This window comes from Triturus cristatus, chromosome 7 (assembly GCF_964204655.1).
Source record: "Triturus cristatus chromosome 7, aTriCri1.1, whole genome shotgun sequence".
NCBI classification, from domain to species: Eukaryota; Metazoa; Chordata; class Amphibia; order Caudata; family Salamandridae; genus Triturus; species Triturus cristatus.
Window position 1 is genome coordinate 215560712 of NC_140590.1, and position 16405 is coordinate 215577116.

Below are 16405 nucleotides of genomic sequence, written 5' to 3' on the forward strand. Positions count from 1 at the left end.
TGGCTTATGTACATATAAATTGTCTTTTTATTTATTTTCTACATTTAGGAATTACTTTGTCTTTTCCTGAAGAAGGCACTTTACATGCCGAAACGCGTGAAGAAAATTACACCGTTCTTCTGAAAATTACTCTTCAATCACTTTTCAAGCCAATTTTTTGTTGTATTATGCACGTTGTTATGTATTGATCTTCTGTGTATTAGTATTTGTCAAGATGATGAAATTATGTCATTGTGTTTATGTTATATGTAATCTGTATGTCGTATATTTATGTACACAAAGCTACCTTTTTATTCAAAATTAATCAAATGATTGACATTTTTATCTTTGCATGAGTACACTGATTCAATCCTTAGGTGTTATGTTCATTTAGATTTATGTATTTATATCCATTGCTACCTAGGTATGTTGTTTTTTCATGAGTTAATTTCCCTGATTTAGGAGTACCTAAATATTTACAGGGGGCCCTTCTTGATACACTAGTAGTCTTATTAAAAGCTTCAAACTCCTGTGGAACACCACACGGGCCTGCCGACACACGCTGCAGCTACAAACACCAAAAGATTTATTAAGAATAGCTCCTTTTGGTCCTGATTTAGTGATAAAATTAAGTTCTATTTTTCTAAACTGGTGGTTTCACTGTTTTGCTGTTAAAGTGTTGAACAAATACTTTACACATTGCATCTTAAGTTAAAACTGACTGCTCCGTGCCAAGCTACCAGAGGGTGAACACAGGATTATTAAGCTTGTGTAGTGACTTACCCTGACTAGGATTGTGATTCCTGTTTGGGCTGGGTGCATACCTCTGCCAAACATAAACCCAATTTCTAATATTGGTGATCAACGGTGAGGATAGGACTTGTATTTGTCATACAACAACTTGGTGCACACTACACATCCACATAGAAGACCATTTAGATTTTATTTTATTGCTCCCTGATTGATATTTTTAATTGTTCCTCAAAATGATGTCTTTGGCTGCTTCTGCTTCTGGAACCATGAAGTTTGAGCTGGCCAGCTGAAAGAGTACACAGTGGCTCAGTTGAAAAACTTCTGCAAGGAGATAAGGGGTTCCTGCCAAGAGTGCCACAAAGAAGGTGGAATTTCAAAAGGTATTGAGGGCCTGAGCAGCAGCCTGCTCCAAGAAGCATAATGGATTGGAAGAGTCAAGAAATGGGTCTTTAGAGGAACCACCTGCAGGGGCTCGAATTTGAGCTCCCTGGGACAGCAAGAAGCAGTGTCTCCTCCCGTGGTCAATCCCCTGAGGTATTGGCTGAGTAGAAGAAGGAGAGGGAATTCAAGTTGCAGATGGTTAAATTAAAAATGGAGGCTGAAGATTAAAAGTCTGCAAGGGAGACCAAAATGGTAGCGACTGAAAGAGCCTCAGCTGAAAAGAAACTACTCCTGGCTCATGAACTGATTCTGAAAAGAGCTTCAAGTCAGGGCCAAGCAGTTCCAGCTGTGATGGTGGCAACATGCATGCAGTACCTGATGGCGATAAAAGGGTTTGTATACCCAAGGATTTGGGGCCCAAATATGTGGTGGGAGATGACATTGATAAGTGGTGTTCAGCTTATGAGGTTGCGCTGAAGATTTACAGGCTTCCCGAGGAGCACCGGGGGGTGGTGAGTCTGTGGAAACACATGCCTGCACTTGGGAGGGACAGACATCCAACATTAGAGGTTAGGGACCAAAACAAGTACACTTCCAAGAAGGCGATTTTGATTGCCAAATGTGGACTGACCCCAGAGAAGTATTACCAAAGATTCAGGGACAGTCAGAAACACCCCAACCAATCCTTTATAGATTTTGTTGATATCTTCAGGAAGGCACTGAATGGCTGGCTGAGGGGCAGCAAAGTAAATGATTATGTTGGGTTTTACAATTTAATCATTATAGAGCACATGCTCAGAATTTGCTTTACCGAGTTGCGCCAGCATGTAGTTGACAGTAAGCTCTGACCCCAGGAAACCTTCTGAAGAGACAGACCTCTGAGCTAGCACCAGAGTGACCAGAATGGTATCTGGCGGGACACAAACAAATATGATCAGGGTTTCCAAAAGAGAAACACTTAAAAACAAGGAGTTCTTAAAAGGCCACCCAAATAATTCCCAAAGGAGTAGTAGTAACAAGTCCCAGTCTGATCCAATAAAAGAAGGGGTTATTTGATCATAAGTCAGGGAAGTTAGTATCGCAATGTGCAGACTGCTATAAATATGATCACTATAAGGATGAATCTAAAATTCCCAAGAGCGCACGGCACCCCCATCGGTAGGCAGGCACCTGGATTGGCGAAGGAAGCGTTCAGGGAGGAGGTAGCCCCAGATAGATTTGGGGATTGGATAGAGATAACACTAGTGTCCCTGGGGCATCGAGAAATTATGCAAATTTCACACATGCCTGCAAATACTTCCAAGTATAGGCAGTGGATCACCATTAATGGACAACGTGTGAAGGCTCTGCGAGAAACAGGCGCCAGCATGACAACTGTCAAGTGTCAGCTGATGTCTGCAGAGCAGGTCCTACTGAACACATTCCACCGAGGCATAGTTGCTGACAATCGTAAGAGCCATTTACCGGTGGCTCTTGTTCCTTTTTGAGTGGGGAGGGGGTCTCAGGGTGGGGTTGGGGACTCAGGTTCTGTACAAGTTGCTGTGAGCCCTGCCGTGCCTTTACATTGTCCGTTAGGCAATGACGTGGAGCAAGCTACCTGCAGGGAGGTATACCTCAGGTCTCTCATGGAGATTAAGAGATTGCCTGCATGGATCTGTATGACCACACAAGCCATGGCTGCCCAGAATGGGAATCAAGGAAGTCTGGAGCCTGGAGAGCTGCCTAGGAGAGGGGCAAAGGGTGCAGGAAACCTTGATAGGGTCCCTCAAGAGGAAGCCCCTGAGCGCTAGGTGACCTAACTGAGCTTGCCAGCTGGCAGGTAGAGGGTGGTTCCACCAGGGAGGAGTTTTGCCAAGTGCAGAAGGAGTATTCCACTCTTGAGGGCTTGAAGTGCCAGGCCTCAGCCCATGCGGCAGGTGAAGCCTCTGGGGATCACCTAATCTAGTGGGAGAGCAATCTCCTTTAGAGTGAGCCCGAGGTTCCTGGTGCTGGGGGAGTCTATGTGCTGGTGGTCACCCAATGCTACCAGACCTTCCTAATGGGCCATGCACATAACATACCCTTGCCAGGACATTTGGGGAATGACAAGACCTTGCCAGGTGAATAGTGCATGAAGGAATGCTGAACATTCATGTTGTTAACTCTTGTTGAGTAGAACTTCTTAAATGAAGTGGTCTTCTTAATGTATATTTTGAACAAGAGAGTAATTGTGTACAGATATATGGTACAGAAACTTGTTCGGTACGAACAATCTATGTTGCAAATGTTAAGATACATGCTTTCAGTTGTATTAGACCACACCTTAGTTGATATCATTTATCATTCACAGATAGCTTCCCTTATCTGGTGCTGGATAAAGAACCGGTGGCAGGTCTTCAAGCACTTGGAGTAGCAGATGCAGAGAAGTACCACAGCATCTTCATTTCTCTCTTTCTTTAATTTAACCCCTCTTTCCCTTGGGGGCAACCAAGCAATCAACAATGGGCCATTGTCGGACCGTATCTTGTCAGGGAGGCCCATCTTGCAAAAGCCCAATCGAGGAGAGCTTTGACCGACAGGAATGCTGTGGATGTCACTACATTAACGATCGGGAACTTGGAATGAGAGTCCATCAAAACCACGGTGCTGCGCCCATCGGGAAAACATCCAAAGTCGATACTGACTTGAGACCACGGCTCGCGGCAGGGATCTTCTGTTAGAATGGGATAATGCTTGGGGTCGCCTCCAGTGATGGCACACCAGTGGCATGCTTGGATCATGTTGTTGACCATTGTGAGAAGTTGGCCTGGTATATGCTGTCCACTAGTTATAGTGGGCACCCTGTACAAGTCCAAACAACCCCTTATTGGTTATAGGTTAAAGACAACCTTTATTGAAAGCTATCCTAGTGGTAGCTATGGACAGCAGCCTTCAGGCTAAGTCTTGAAGGAATGTAAAGCAGCTTGTTTTACCAGTCTATAATCTCTTGAGTCACTAAATGAAATATATCCACACCAGGTATATATATAAAATATATGTATTTATTACTAAGCACACCCTCCTAGTCTCTATATGAGACTAGAGGTCAAAACACATAAGTTACCCTGTATAGGCCTTTGCTGAGATCACTGCGAACTCTCCACAGCTGTTGTCTTGTCGCCTTGTCCTCCGTGTTAAGTGTCGGGGCTCTGTCCAAAAAGTGTTGCCACCTTCGATCAATTAGTGCATTTTTGGCCTTTTCATCCAATGTTGTTTCAGCCCCTATCTCCTCCAAGTTCAGGGCTTTGAGGCAGGCTTCCTGTGTGATCATTCGCACGAGTTCTTCGGTGCCTTTCTCATCAGCAGTCGCTGTCTGTCGTTCCAACATGATGGGGTGATGTGACAGGAAGCGAGCCGGGTTGTTGGCCCCTGGCCGAAACATTACTTCAAAACAGTATGCCTGTAGCTGTATTGCCCACCTCTCGGTCCTTGGTTTAGACAAGTGTGTCGTCCCTGCAAACAATGGGATCAATGGCTTATGATCCGTTATGACCCGAAAGTCTCGCCCATAGAGATAGAGGTGAAAGTGTTGGCAGGCCCACTTGATGGCGAGGGCCTCCCTCTCTATTTAGGCATATCTTGTCTCGTTTGCTGACAGCGCTCAGGTGGCATAGGCCACGGGGACCTATTCTCTGTTGGGGGTCTCTTGGAAAAGGATGACACCTAGCCCGACGAGACTGGCCTCAACAACCACCTTTGTGCGCTGTCCTGGATGAAAATATGCCATTACCGTCTTGTCTACAGGGCCTCCTTGATGGCTTGGAATGACTTGTGAGCCTCGTTGGTCCAGTTCCACTGCATCCCATTCTCATTGAGAGCTCTCAACGGTTCCGACAGGGATACCAGATTCAGGATGAAACAGCCACAGTACGTGGCCATCCCCAGAAAGCTGCAGACTTCAGTCGGGGAGGTGGCCACCTGCAGTGAGCGAATGGCAATGGCTTTCTTCGGGTCGACGTGCAGCCCCTCTCCAGAGAATACATAGCTGAAGAAGTTGACTGACTCTCTGTAGAAGGAGAATTTCGATTTGGTGAGCGTGAGGCCACAGTCTACGAGCTGTTGGAGCGTGTGTTTCAGATGCATGTGGTGTTCCTCTAGGGTTCCCGAGAAGATGAGCATGTCATCACTGAGGTATATCACTCCTCGCAGACAAGATAGCATCTCACAGATGACTTTCTAGAATCCCTCCACTGACGACGACACTCTGAAGCTTAGCCGTTTATATCTACTCACTCCCACGTGCGTGGAGAAGGTGGTTATGTACCTGTTCTCTGGGGCAATTTCAAGTTAGTGGTATTCGACTTTTAAGTCAAGCTTGGAGAACCATTTGGCTCCATTGAGGTCTGCCACTATGTCGTCCATCGTTGGTGTCATGTGTCACTCCCTCTTCACTGCCAGGTTGGGAAGGCGCATGTCGACGCAGAGCCTGATGGCCTCAGGCTGCTTGGGTTTGGGGGCAACGACGAGAGGCGCTACCCATGGGTGGGGCAATAGACTTTCTCAATGACCCCGAGTTGTTCCAGCTTCCGCAGTTCTTTCACTTGGTGGTGTAGGTGAAAAGGTACTTGTCGATACCTCAGGGCTGTTGGCCAGACTGATGGGTTGATGTGTAGTTTAAATTGTTTGTCCTTGAGACATCCAAGGCCCTCGAACAGCACGGGAATCTCCCGCAAGGTGCCATCTGAGTGGGAGTCGTGGACTTGGTTAGAAAAAAAGACCAACTCCAGAACTTCAGCCGTGTGGTAGCTGAGAAGTGTGCCCCTCTTTCCTTCCGTCATGTGGAACTTGTCAGTAATGCAGTGCCCTTTGCTGGCCACATCCACCACAGTCACCCCTCTGAGGGGAAGCGGCTCGGTCCAGCCATATGTTTAGATCTTTGCCCTGGATGGCTAGAGGGGAGGCCGGAGAGAGAGCCGTTCATACTGCACACTGTCCATGACATAAAGGATGCTCATGTGTCAATGAGTGCCTCTACTCTGGAGCCAGCCACGAGGATGGAGCACATTGGAGGCAGCCTGCGGCGCTGGCCTGCGCAGCTGACAAATGACATGACAAAGACATTTTCGTCGTCCGCTTCCATATCAAACTCTGGGACTGATGACGTGGCATCTTTTTGTCCCAGGGGGTCTTTCACGGACAACTGTCTGATAGCAGCTGAAGCTCTGCGTTGACTGCTGGCCATGCTCGAACATCCGCTTCTGCACACTTTGGTGAAGTGGTTTAGCTTACTATACCGGAAGCATGTTTTGTACTTTGCTGCAGTTTCTGCAGGCCCCTTTTGTGGGCACCCTTGGGCTTGCACGTGGTGCCATGGGGTGTCTTTGAATAGTATCCAGCCTCGCCTCCAGGATGGACAGTGTTTGAGGTGGTCCCGACATGGCCGGGTGCATGTTAAAGGCTGCCTCTATTTCGTCTGCTTCTGCTTTTGAGAGTTCATGTGACCTTGCTAGTACAAGTATTTCGTCCAACGACATCTCCGGTTGTCTAAGGATCAACCGGTGTAGTAACACTGACCTGCATCCTTCTATAATCTGTGCCCATATGTCCTCCCGTTGATCCTGAAATGTGCAGGAGCTTACCAATTTCCTTAAGCGGGCATAGAAGATGTCAATTGACTCAGTCTCTGCTTGTTTCACCTGGCGCAACTTAAATGGCTCAAAATCAGGATTGATTTGTGGGTCGAAGTGTAGATTTAGTGCAGCCAAAGCAGCCTCATAGTCATTAGAGGCCCCTGTGTTCGGGAGCATTTCAAACAGATCATACAGTTCTCCACCTCCATAGCACATGAGTAGCGGTCTCTTGACTGTCCCATCTGTTTCTTTCATGCCAGTGAAGTAGTGGTCCAGTGGCGATCCATGATTTCCAGCCTGGGGGCGCTTTCGCAGGGTCTGTGAGCCCACTGAATGGTGGGAGGGGGGATACTTCTGCATGGCTTCGCTGTATGGGTGGGGGTGGCTGAGCAACACCTACCTGTGGTCCAGCACCTCCGGCCCGGACTGGTTGACTCATGACTGTGTTTGGGAGTGTCCAGGTACTCTGCTCTTTGTTCCCTTTTGCGGTTTGATAGTATTTGTTTATTCCACCTGGCTTCTGGCTTGAGCTGTGGTGTTTGTCCTGTAGCCCATGTGTCCCTTTACCATTCTCATGTCCTTCTATTTTTTTTCTTTTGGGGTTCAGGTCACCCCATCTTCTTCCTTGCGCTTCCCTTCGTTTACCTACTCTTCCTGGTTGTGCCCCACTGATGTACACCTTGCATTTATTTGTGCTCAGTCCTCTTATGTTTTTGATTTTTTTTATTCGTAGAGGTCCCTGTGAGCTGGTGGGGCCTTGCCTTTCTGCAGGACTCCTTTCCATCTGCGCTGCCTGCTGTGTGGAAGGGACATGCCGGAGCGGGTGTGTAGAGGAGCGTAGAGAGGGAGACAGCGCACATGCCGCCCGCCTCCAGGTGAGCATGCGCTGCCTCAGTGCACTGACCTGGGGAATCTCTGACGATCTGGCTCGTCTTGCCAGGAGTGGCGCCATGGGTCTTCCGGTGTACGCACCTGCTTCCAGGAGATGCCTGCAGGCCACAGTGCTGCCAGGGCTTGTCAGAGACTCTGTGGAGAGGAGGGGTGGCAATGGTGGGTCTCTTGAGGGCACGACAGGAAAACGGTCCGGTGGACCTGGAGGAGGGAGAGGCATCACTGAGCACACAGGGCTGATTGACCTGCATGCAACGGTGAATGCGTGGTTACGAGACCGCTTCGTCTGCAGTGTAGTGACAGGGTATCATGGACCCCAGTGCCACGTGGTGAGGTCTACGTGTAGAACCCTCTGCTGCACAAAACACTTACACATACCGCAGTTACAGTTAGGGGCGAAGACCACGAGTGGTCATGCACCCATTTATTTATACCCTTCGTGAGCCTGCCCTCCGAGGTGATACAAGGTGCAATATTGTATAGTGCGGGCCGGGTGGCTCCCACACTACAGATTCCATGAATAAAGTGAGCTGACAATAAAATAGTTTTGAGAACATCACCAGGATTTACATTTCCTTCATATTTTCTCACTTGCAAAGCAGGGAGATCCCTTGTAGTTCTAGACCCCTCTAGATGTGCCCCTCTCCTCCCCCACTTTGTGAAGGTGTGCTTTCATTTAATTTCCTTTGCTAGTAATTAATTCCGAGCCTGTCTCGGGATTTGCCAATCTGTTTACTTATATTTCCGTTTGCTGTTTCTTCGCTGGCTTAGGTTGTAGCCGCTCTTTCTTTCTGTACATCCAACTCATGCAATGTTGTCAGCGCGATAGTCCTTGCAAGACATTTTGCTGACTTCATGTCACATGTTTACGTGACTGGTTTGCGTAACGCTGTATCCAGAGTCTGTTGTACGTGTGGAGCAACTGACTGAGTGGTGGCGGTGTCCGTGGGACGTGGAACACCAGGAGCAGAAGCTGGTGTGAGCAGAGAGTGAGGCAGAGAGGAGCAGCATGGTGCAGCTGAACGGCAGCGATTGGCCATCGCAAGGGTAGAATGCCGGGATCCTAAGTGAGTGTCCCGTGGCTGCACAGCTCGCGCATTGACCCACTGCTCCAGGCCACTAAGTGCTGTGTTGGAGATGCGAGGGGGCCAATGGTTGAGCAGAACAGTGCTGAGGGTCGTGATGCGGCCGAGTCTGCCTGTGCTCCACCATCCCATCCCATCCCATCCTTACCTAGCGGCACACCGGCAGTAACAGTAGTTTTAGGTGGACGGTGCCTCAGGATCCTAGGGGCAGATCTACTTGAGCTGTTGAGTTGGCCCGCTGAGCAGGGGGCTGCAACATCGTGCCTGCTACACCCATCGCCTTACCAACCTCTTTAACAGCCCTTGCAAGGAGCTGCAATCTGACCCCCAACACCCCAAGCCTCGAGCCCTGGGTGGATCCTGGGGAAGGCAGCTCTGTCAGTGCGGGAGGACCGGTTGGTGGTGATTGGCGAATTGGAGGCAGAAGGATAAGAACAAGGTGAGGCAGGGAGTGTGGATAGCAGGCCAGCAGGCTAGAGTTGCTGAGGTAGCCTGAACAGTAGGGTTGCTCGCTTTCCTTCCCTCCCCCCAGCATCCTTGTACCGAGACAAGGACCACAATACCATGCTGCTCAAGAGTTGCTAAAGACCCTTATTTTGGCAGAGGATTAAGTGACGTTTGATACAGTAAAAAAGAGCCACCAAGCCCTTATTTGGACTTAATCAGATGGCCGGCAACGATTGCGCTGATTACGTCTACCAGATCGTGGAGGTGACCGACTTGCAGAGTATCAGCAGTCGTGCGAGCTGATACAAATACAAAAACAGCCCTGGTACATACTGCAGATGAAGACAACAACAAAACAGGACAGCCAGAGCTGCAATCTGCTTTTAGCAAAACTGTCAGTGAAAGCCCATCAGATAGATTAGACGCAAAACAAGAGCCTCAAGCCCATGACATCTTAATGAGCTCTTTTTCTCAGGCCTTAGGGCAAGGCAATACTGTCAGCTCACAAAACCCCCAACTAAATAGTAAAGACTCCGAGCTCTCATGGCTAAATTCAAGTCTGCCAGACACATGTGCGGATATTTCAAAGAATAGGAAACTCATAGTAGACACGTAAGTGGTACGGATGAAGAAACGGAAGATCAGCTATCTAACTCAACCAACAACAGCAGACAAGACAATAAAGCAAGTCAGAGCAAAATAAATCTAGATCACCTTCTTCGGCAACTAATGAAGACTACACCTAGTTCAAAGAAAAGAGATCTTGAACCAATTTCATTAACTTATCCCAAGCAAAACAAAAGACCTAGCAGCAATTCAGATAACGAGACACTCAATAAGTACAGCGATATAAATGTTCAAATGGCTCTCATCACCCCACTACTGCAAGCATTAGAAACATCAACTGAGACTATGATAATGCAGTCTAATAAACTAGATGTACAAATAGATCTAATGAACATCATTAAATCACATATTGCAGGAATACACCTGAAACATGACAACCTAAATAACCGAATAACAAAATTGCAATCAGTTTGTTCTCCGCAGGATCCTGCCTGTACATGTGGACCAATATTAGATAAGCTGCGTTTCCTACCAACACTATTAGGACAGATCCTTAGCCTCAACAAACTCTTGGTCAACCCAGGGACTACCCAGGGACATAAAATCTGATGCAATGGGAAGACTGATTTATCCGCAGGTAGATGTAAGTACTCTCTTGGAACTCAAAAATGATACTCGATTCCCTTCCGCAGAAACGGTAGATTGCACAAGCTCAGAACAAATGTCAATACAAAATGTCATGTCAGGGCAACCTAAAATGCCTACCCAATCTAGAAGACAAAAAAAAGGGAAAGGGAAGCAAGAAATAAAAAAACAGAGCACGAGACCCAATTAGGAATCAGAGTATATCCTACCTTTTCTAAATCCCAGACTGGTTCTTCTTTAGAAGAACATTGCATGGCAACTACAACAGTTACCCCTTTGCCTCGGACTACCCCTTCAAATGCGGGGACAGGTGATGAGAACACAGATAAGACAGAAGCCTCTAATAATTATAACAGGGGCACTACTGCCACTAAAAAAGATGTCCTGTTTCCTAAGCAAGCCAATGAGGGGATGAACTCAGAAGATCTTATCTCTCCCCCCCAAACAGTCAACCCCATATCATATAAAGACAACTTAAACGCTGAGCCTCCAAGAAAGCATTTGGTCAACACAGGACATCAGAAAAAACAACTCAACAGTTTCAAATGAAGTGGCCCACGATGAGGAAACTGAAACCCACAAGACAGCTACCCCAATGATACTACAGACACAAGTAGAGAAGCAAAGTGAGAATTAGCAAAGGAGAAAATGTACCACCTTCAATACAACTAGCATCAATGAATTCACAGACTTTGCCCAATGCCCAACATCAGTCACTGGAACCAGCAGAAAATTGGAAATCGCCCAAATACACAATTACAACCTTGAAACGAAATGAACATCCTGACATTGTAGATGCAATACCCCTATCCCAACAGCACACAATCAGGGAAGTTAAAAGCCAATGCTATCCAGAAATTTCCAACACTCATACCTCCCATTATAAAGCAGTCCTGCTGATCACCACAAGAGCAATTAGGTTTCCACATTCAAAATCAGAAAACAATTGTTTTAAAGTTCTGCAAGGACAAGGATACAACAAGGGCTACAACACGAAGTAATCAGGCCATGCAACAGATAATATGGACGCCTGAATATGATTCACAAGGCAGTCATGACATTCTGAACAGAAGTAACATCTTGAGACTCATGGTCGAAATACTGGAACTAGAGCACATACACACGTCATACCTACTGGCAGTACAATTCCTTACAGTGGACGAAAAGCTTCTAAAGAACAATCCCTAACTACATTAAAGACGGCAGAGACTGCACACTTAATTTTAAATAGCTCTGACCGATTTGCAGCCTGGGTTATACAAATATCAACACCGATCATACCCGCTATCCATTTCCCTTGAACGAATTTCAAATGCTTCAGACCAAACAAAAAAAATCAAACCAAACAGCAGGAACAAAACAGGTCTACTCTATTTTACAAAACGCTAAAGGTCTGAGAGGCATTGACCAGACCTCAGATACATCAGCTAAAGATCTGCATGATCAAATCGATTTAACTCCAAATCAATGGAACAGGCTTCCTAGCATTTTTAACAGCAGGAGAACTGACCGACAAAAGGAAGAAGAAGCAGGTACCCCTGAAAGAGGCATTATACATATACTATCATGGAACATAGGTGGAGCAAAACCACTTCTTGAGAAGGGCTTTCCTCTACAGGAATGGGCTAGTTGCGATATAATAGCTCTGCAAGAGGTTTGGTCACTGGAAGAACATCCAATAGTTGGATTTACTCATTATTCAGTAGTAACAGAAAAATGTAAACAACAAGGCCGTGCAAAAGGTGGGCTGGTGTTGCGGGGATTCTCCTCATGCACAGAACTATGCGCAGGAAACCAGGACCTCAGTGAATTGTGGTGTACTAAAAAACTCACCTCAGTACCTAGAACCCCTATCCGACTAGCATCAGTATCTCATTCGTTCTCTGTACTACAGCGAAGCTACCAATGATTAGACAACCGAGAACAAGCGATTTAGGTTACTCTCTGGAATGGTGGGAATCAAGAACACCTTTTCATTGTATCAGTCCACAATGTGAGTAATCAGAGACACGGAAAAGTTTAAAATGTTTATTTTTAACTACGTGCTCTAAGATGCAGTATTTTGGCTAACATAAACAAACAAATGATTAGAAATAAAACCATCAGCATTGTTACAATTCCATAAAACACAAAGGGAGAAATCATATTATAATGATAGTGGAAACAGGTCCTATAATACCTTGTGTACCACCCTCCCCTGGCTATAAGCTAGTTTTATAATAATAATAGAAGGTCTCTAGGTTTGAATGGGGAACCCCATAGCTCCAAGATCAACTTAGGTGAATCACATCACAGTATCAGCAGTTCAGCACTGCTCTCTGTGTCTGGAAAGGTTTACTCCAAGAGTGCCAGCATCATGCATGCAATGCAATATTAAAGGCACCCGAGTTTCAGATATTTGCAGCTGTGTGCTTGTTGTGTCTAGAATGTGAGCCGATCAACCTGGATTCAATAGCATACATTGTTATTTGACCTTGACGGTTTCTGCACTCAGTGTTCAGACTAACGTCGCGGTGTAAGTCTAGAGATGTGAAAAACAGACCGTTCTCATGTGAAGAAAAAGCAAGCAAGCTGTTTTACTTATAATAACAGCTACCTGTTGGAGTCAAGAAGGGATTAGTAACTGTATGCATCTCAATGGCAATGTCAGGCCTGTTAGTATTTGCCGGAGCCAAAACAGAATTTCTCAGCATTGCTGGACAAGAGACCGCTGGAGCCATACTAAGAAGAATCAGCCACTTGTTGTAGTTTGACATTGTCAATGGAGATGTACCTGTTATCCTTGCGACCAGGAAGTGGAGGTAAAATGACTGTTCTTGTACCCTGCACGCCAAGCACTGGCACAGATGCACGATAAGAGGGGCCAAACTCCTTGTTCTCCACCTTCTCACGGACCACGTCACCAACTCGAGGTAGCCAGACAACTACCAGAATCTGAAGTGCAGCATCAGTTCTGCAGGGCAAGTGTTCCTTTGCAAGACTGTCTCGAGTCTCTTGTAGATTCTGTAACACAGCAGCCTGATCATCTACGTCGAAGGGTGCGGCCGACGCCACCATGTCCAGACCATCAAGGTCCGGGACAAACATTTTTATGCCAAAGAGCATTTCGTGTGGGGTCCGCCCACCCAGAGACCTTCTAGGGAGATTATTAAGTGCACGTTGAACGCTATACAAATGGGCCAACCAGTTCCTGCCAGTACCTAAAACCCTAGCTGTCAATGATTGCTTTAAGTTATGGTTCATTCGCTCCACAACAGAATTGCCCTCAGGCTGGTATGGAGAAAAAAATTTCACTTGGAAACCCAAAGACCTCATGGAATGCTTGTAAGCTTTAGAGGCAAACACCGGACCTTGGTACAAATGGAGGGTACCACATGCAAAAATTCCCACGAAGACACGTAAATTCCTGATGAAAGTTCAAGCATCAACACTCCTTTGTGGCCAGACCCATAGAAAACTTGTGCATGAATCCACTGCAACTAAGATGTACTTATACGCAGTATCAGAGGAGAAAGGACCGCAGTGATCTAAATAAACACACCCAAGTGGTTTCTAAGATATGTACAACTGTGTTTGAAGTGGACGCGCAGCCGTCGAAGGTTTAATCTGCTGGCAAATATCACAAGTATGGACATAATCACAAGTCTGTTTATATAATCCGTGCCACCAGTAACGTTGTTGTAAGATAGTAACAGTCACTGAGACACCTGCATGGGCTGAGGCCATACCTTCGTGAGCGGCTGTTATCAAGGAAAATCTGAGGTTCGCGTTGGGAATCAACCTGTCACCAACGTCATTAATTCTCAGATAGGGAACTTTATCAGGACAAATGATAAGAGTATTTAGAAGGGCATCCTCAAGGGTAATTATCACCCTTCTCTGTTGCAGCAATGGCTGCCAAGATGTCATCATCAATCTTACTTTTGGGTCTTGCAACTGCTGCTACTAGATATGTGGCCACTGCTGTTTTCACTGCTTCATCAGCTAAACCGTTGCCAACAGTGTGTACCCCTACGTGCTGGTGACCAAGAGTATGAATTACATTCAAGAGCGGCAGACGTTGTTTAGGATCTGCGACTCGAATCCAAAACATTTTATGATTGATTGTGCTACCTTTGGAATCACGATATTCATTTTGAGCCCAAAAGAATAAATTGTCGTTGAAAGAATGAACACAGTAGTATGAGTCACTTACAATAAGAGCAGTCACTCGAGGATCAGCTAACTCTAGTGCAAGCACCAGAGCACGAAGCTCTGCCAACTGGGCAGTACAATCACCCAATGTCTGCATATGCACGACATCAGACTTGAATTCTCCATTCACAAAAATAACCAGCCACTATTGCGCAGGCCACTGAATAAGCATGCTTAGATTCCGTCGCCGGTTGCGCCGAACCGTCTGTGTAAATGATACAATGGTAATCCTCAAGCATTCGCAAGGACAGAGGAGCAGGATGAAATAATTCATACTGCAAATACTCCTGAGTCTGCAATAAGGCATCAAAGATGAATGTGACATCAGGAGATGTCAAAGAAGTCGCCCATTGTATCCAACATGGATGCAAAGCTTTAGAATTAGGTACACTGGCCTTTGTCACTGCCTCAAGGGCAGGATATGGTGTGACAACCAACATGCATTTCCCTTGCGATAATGCTCTCTCTTTTAGAATCGCCATCTGTACTGCAGTTAACACCTTCTCGATGGTGGAAAAGCGCATTTCAGCCAAAGTGTACAAGTGTGACTTGTAAGCAATAGGGATGTATCTCCCTAATTAAATGTCAAGTACGTGAAACCCACTGCGCCAGGTACAATTCTGATTACGAGGCTTGTTTAGTTATCACGTGTCAATAAGTATTTAGAAGCAAGAAGATCAGCCTGCAAAGAGTGCAGTATAGCTGAATGTCTGGCAGCCAGCAAGATATGGTAAAAATAGGTTGTACCAAGGCATATAGCGGCTTTACACGCTGGGCATAATTGGGAATGTAAGTACGCCTGAAATTTTTAAAAAACAGCAAAGATTGTAGTTTTCTCAGAGTTGATGGAGCGCACAAACATGCGCATTTCTCCAGGAAGTGAGGTGCCAAACCTCGTCCTTCGTTGTTGAGTTCATAGCCCAAAAACAACACTGTATACTCTGCAATGTGTGATTTTGTAAAGTTAAATTTGTAACCGAAGTCCGCAAACATGACAATGATGTGGGCAACGCGACACAGATGCGGCCATAATTCGTAGTCTGTGAGATAAATATCATCAACATATGAGTCCGCATCAGGGTCAATGCTCTCTAACAGAGAGACTACACGTGCAGCAAAGACATCTGGACTGTTTCTGTAGCCAATCGCTAATCTTTTAAACTGTTTTTGTTTGCGGCCAGAAGTAAAGGCTGTCCATTGACTACTAATAGAGGACAGGTTATGGCTATAAAAGCCATTTGAGATGTCAAGTGTGGTCTTAAACCTTTTTCTCACGGGACTATCAACGAGGGCAGAACTGTGGGTGTTTTGTACCGCGCACGTCCGACAATGAGAGTTCAAATGCCGATAATGCAAAACTAGGCCGTACGACCCATCAGGTTTGGTTACAGTGAAAAGAGGATTATTCATGGGTGACACACGTTTCAATTACGCCTTGATATTCCAATTGTTCAAGGATTTCTGCGATGTGAGATCTAGCTTCTCGTCTCATGGGATATTGAGGTTGTGGCTGTGGCATAGACCATAACGGAATCTCATCGCTTGGCGACAATTTATCCCACCCAGCCTGAGTACGGTACAACGCCGGAGCAAGCACCTGTGCCCACTCTTCTGCAAAGTTCTGAGCTTGCTCCTTCGGCACTCTGTGCGTGAAAGATGGGAAGATTACCTCCTCCCCTCTAGGAGGGGCCAAAACAAAAGCTAGAGGCCAGTCCGCCTATGCTAACAAAATGTCATGCGTAGAGGTCAGATTTTCCCAAAAAATCCCTTTTATTTTATGCTGCATGTCACCTTCAATTAAAAGGGTTATGTCATATAGTCTGTCAGGGGGAGCCACTCTAGTGTCAGCAGTTTCTGCAGTAATAAACATGTCAG